The sequence below is a fragment of the Porites lutea genome, chromosome 3 (assembly GCF_958299795.1).
Source record: "Porites lutea chromosome 3, jaPorLute2.1, whole genome shotgun sequence".
Classification (NCBI taxonomy): Eukaryota; Metazoa; Cnidaria; class Anthozoa; order Scleractinia; family Poritidae; genus Porites; species Porites lutea.
This window is the reverse complement of record NC_133203.1, coordinates 40628985-40633984: the sequence shown is the minus strand read 5'-3', so window position 1 is coordinate 40633984 and position 5000 is coordinate 40628985. Positions and strand designations below refer to the sequence as shown.

The 5000-nt window shown below is 39.7% G+C and overlaps 1 long non-coding RNA gene across 1 annotated transcript in view; it reads left to right on the top strand.

Moving 5' to 3' along the window:
• LOC140929740 (uncharacterized) overlaps positions 1–862 on the top strand; it is a 4932-nt gene extending 4070 nt beyond the window's left edge. Inside the window, exon 3 of the long non-coding RNA XR_012164782.1 lies at positions 721–862. This is a non-coding gene — a long non-coding RNA (uncharacterized lncRNA). The remainder of the gene's footprint in view (positions 1–720) is intronic.
• Positions 863–5000: the final 4138 nt, after the last annotated feature.

Genomic DNA, 5000 nt, shown 5'->3' with positions numbered 1-5000 from the left:
AGCTTTTTCAAGATCCAATCCATGTTCATTTAAGAGAGAATGATCTCATTCTCTCTTGGTCCATCCTTGCCATCGCTATGCAACCAGCTGCAAAAGTACTTGAGACACTGAACCGTATTTTGGCATAAATGACCTGTCCATGATCTTGTTCTTGTGATCCCCCCTCCACTCCCTATCAAAGGTTCTAGCAATACAAGACCATGCTCAAAATTTGGAGTGACAACTTTGAATGGCAGGGCGGAGGGAGGTCAGTATTATATCTCACAGACCTGTGACCAGCAGCAATTTTAATCAAGAAAGGTTGTTTTTTCGTGGGAGTGTCTCAACATTTTTACAACTGGTTGTAGCAACAGACGACAAGAAACAGTTTCAATGCCCTTAGTCTTAAATGACAAAATTGGACCTTGATTTTCTTCGGAATTCCCAATTATACGAAAAAATGTTTTAGCGTTATGAATAGATAGCAAATAGCATGGCATAGACTCAAGCTTTAATATACTCCTTTTCTCTTTATCACCATCAAATTATGTTAATATCATCCAAAAAATTTTCATACATTTATTGTGCCTGACTCAACGGTAATTTGATCGAATGAACGACCAAGGCGAGATTTGCCGACCACTCAAAAACAAGAAATTTGGATGACTCTCTGATTAACATTTCACTCTTTATTCTTACTGATCAGTATTTTTACTATGAAATATGATTTATTTTACACAGCCTGGATGCCCATATGGGGATGATGGTAATGCTGAGTTTGGAACAGAGGAAAAAGATCAAGAAAGAACAGTTCCACTCTCTTCACTTGGAGATGAAGGAGACGTTTTTGCAAAAGAGAGTTGAATAAAATGTGCCTTGTGAAGTTTTTGACTAGTTCTCTTACCATGTAGTAGCAATCTCGTCCCCATAGGCCGCGTTACCGTTTATGATAAAGTTACTTTAAGTCTATGTTCACGCTATACCGGACAACGTTTGCGTCGCCACGAAAATCATACTGGATATGGCTTCTGTTCACTCACAAGAAGTTAAGGGTTGTGGCGGCGCGATCAAGTTCTGTGACGGAGCGAAGATACCCTGCGCCGATCTCGATCATGGAGCATCACATGTCGGATAGGGTTTGTGCCATACTAAAGTAAATAAGTTGGAGTGAGGCCTGGAACCCACTAAGGGCTGGAGTTTAGTGAGCCAAACCCTCTCGGCCAACAGCGCCGGTGTTACAGTGATATGGGCATCCCCGGATTTTGGGCATCGCATTCCCAAAACCCTAGTGATATGGGCACCTCGCCTCTCAGCCCTTAGCTATTTGGGTTAAGGTTAGGGCTAGCGTCACTGGGAATGCACATATCACTAGAGGTTTGAGAATGGGGATGCTCAAAACGCGGGGATGCCCATATCACTGTGACACCGGCACGATGTTACATGTGTGTGAACGACTAGTGTCGCCACGAAAAGTAGTATCCGGTATAGGGTGAGTATAGCCTAAATTGTGTCGCTTGTCAGCGACTAATGTGATAAGCTACAAGAAAGGGGTTGACTCAGTTCGTAAGGCCAAGGAGTCGCATTTGATAGATAAGGCCATGACTCTTGAACCTCATGGCCTAAACCGCCGTGACGAATTATTGTAATCCATCTCATTATTTTTCCTTTCCAGTTTTTGTGTTGTTCATCATTTCCGCCTGTCCTTTTTAAACAATTTTTATTGCGACATTCTCCATCTATATAATATTGTGGTTGCTACATAAGTTCAGTAACATCTGTAAACCTGAAGAAGGCTGGTATGGCCAGCCGAAATTTTGTTATAAAAAAAACAATACACGTTGTTATGAATCAGCGTTTTTGGTCCTTTATTAGGCCCTGCCCTGTTTAAGATCATTTAACAGCTGTGTACTCAGGGCCATGGGGCCCGTTTCTCGAAAGTCCCGATGATTAACGGGCCAGGTAAGCTGTCTCCGTTTACATTAAAGATTGAGGTTTCAATAGTTTTGCATCTAACATGATAAGACTGTCAGTTAATGAAACAAAATGGAGTAGTTTGCTAGCCAGGACCAGAGTTCTCTTTCTTTATATTTTGATTTGAATATTTGATTTCGGGCCCGAAAAGTTACCAGCACGAGAAACGGGCCCCTGGTCTTTAAATAAACGACAAGGCTGAAGGTGACCTTTCTATTCTCTGCACCGAATTTTATGACAATGGCTTGAATTTAGTCGAAGCTAGTATCTTGACGACTGTCTTGACTTGATTTTTTCTCGGTTAGAGGCAGTAATGGGGATGCTATTATTGACCCCATTATTGGGATTAACCTTAATTTTTGTTAATTTGCGTCGGATGTCAATGTCGACGACTATTCATCTCACGTACTTATAAGGAAACGACCACGATGTATAAACGTAATTAACCAATAAAAGAACTAGAACTCAAGACAGAAGCAAGGGCTATTTTGCTCGAGCGGTTTTTTAAAAATGCGAAATTTGTAGGCAAGGACCAAATTACGTCCAAAAACTGTAACAAAAGCAGCTGAATGCAAGTTAATAAAATTCTTCTTACTCGCGATCGCCCAGTGCAATTCCCCTCTTTTTTTGTACACAGTTTTCAATGGAATCAAACCACTATGAGATGAAGCCGTGTTCCAAAAGCTTATCATTTTCTTGTTATGTTGTCTGCATTTCAAAATATTTCGAAAACGCTCCGATAGAGTTTGTTCAAACTTTGCCATAGTGGAGGCAATTATGCTAGGTACATACTCCCTTAAGCGATGTCTTCAAAAAACTCCTGGTACAGAGAAACACAAAGATAAATGAAAAACGTAATGGCGTCATTACGTTGCCATGGCAACTCCTATTGCAATAAAACCCAGATCATAAGAAATTTTCATCTTTATATAGTATAGATCTGGTAACCTTTGTCCCATATCTTACTCATGCCGACGTAGTTAATTCTCAAACTTGGGAGGTATACCCCCAAAAAAATCCAGTCGAGCCACCTTAAGTTATAAGACTTCTATCATGTATTTTGAGTTATGAGTTATGTTATACAGATGCTTGTATGACGAGGGGGCATCCTATATCAGTGAATTTTTTAATTTTAAGGATGTACCGTACAACTTACGTGGGCTTAGCACAAGGCTGGATCTCCCTCCCTTTAATCTGGAGTTTATGCATCGATCCTTTACATTTTTAGCCAGCAAACTTTGGAATGCGTTACCTCCAAAAGTCAGAGAATCACAAGACATTGCGTCATTTAAGCGATCTCTTAAAGCTCACATACCTTAGGGTGTAGTGCTCGTAAATTTTGTAAATAGCTTTAGTTTTAGATTCTGCTTTTAGCCATTTTGTAGATCTATTTATAGTTGATATTTTTACAGTAGTAATGCATAGGTTGCGAGCATTTTTTTTTTTTAAATTTTCCAATTTGTATACACGTACACGTTTTAACGAGAACTTTAGTGCTCCTGGGTGTTACGTGTCTAAATAAAGGATTTTATTTGATTTTGATTTGATCTGAGTGAAGATAACAACTTGACTTTGGGATATCCATTCTAGCCACAACCTTTTTGATCAATGCGATCCTGTTCCATCATTCCTCCTCCACTGGGACACGACACTGACACGACTGAGCCAAATGCTCCGAAGATAAATTCATTTGTGCAAGGTCACAAAAAAAAGAACGGCTGCTATTCCCTTCTAGTCACCTTCGAACAAAGACATCACAAACCCATACTAAACAAAACAAACCCTTCAATTTATTTGCCCGAAGGGGACACTTAGATTCCAAATAACACGAAGACCTGAAGAGAAGTTAGTTCAAAATAAAATTTAAAAAAAAAAATTTGGTCCCCACGTTTATTGCTATTTAGCCCTACCTCAATAATAGTCTGTTACTTTTTACCCAATCCAAATATGGGAAAACGGACCAAAAACCCGACACGCCTTATTCGCGCTTTAATTCCCCAGCAGGGGTACCGTATTTACTCGATTAATCGCCCTGGGCGCTTATTAAATTTTTGGACCTTGAGAGTGGGCGCTTATTAAATTTTCACCATTTTCAGCAAGTGTAGTATGTTTATTTTTCAAGAAAACAATAAATGGTAATAACGAAACGCGAAGATTTAACAAAGCAAGGTTTCTGTAAACTACCCCTACTCTGAAGAAAACTCCGTCTTCGGGGACTGAGTGTCTTTATATTAGTACTTAAGCTTATTCAATTTCAAATCTCATTGTCAGCCAAGTGGGTGGGCGCTTATTCGAGGCTGGGCGCTTATTAACTTTTTCTGCCTTTAGGATGGGCGCTTATTCGAGATGAGCGCTTGCGAATAAATGCGGTATTTTGCAGGACGCCCAACTCTCGAACGATTATAGTTTAGAACTGAGTGAGTCAAGTTCCACTATAAGGGAGAAACTAAACTGGAGCATGGTTCAGTTTTGTTTCCATGCCGATCTGTAAACTTTAAGATAATTCTCTGAATTCTAACTTTCAGCACATGAAATTAAACTGCTGTCGTCGCATGACAACGAGATCCTGTCTAGAAAAATTTTTTACTTATCCGTGTGATACTGATATTCAGATTAACGATATACGTGTACTGCGGAACAAAAACAAACGACCAAGGCAAGATTTGACGGGAAATCTGCCGAATACCTGAAAAATCATAATGCAGCTAAAAAAAAAAACAGGAAACTTTGGCCATAACTTCCACGACTAACACTTCATTCTTTATTCGTATCAGTATTTTGATGACACATTCTTCATTTTACACAGCCTGATTGCGCAGGAGATGATCGTAATGCTAAGATTGGAACAGGGGAAAGCGATCAAGAAAAAACAGTTCCGCTCTCCCCACACTCTCCTCTTGGAGATGACGGACAAGTTTTTGCAAAAGAGTGTTGAAAGTATAATTATGTACCTTGTGAGGTTTTCAATTTGTTCTGACCGCGTAGTAGGTATTATCTAATGTGAACGGATTGTAAGGGATTTTGAGAAATACAGAAGCGTTTGATCGTGA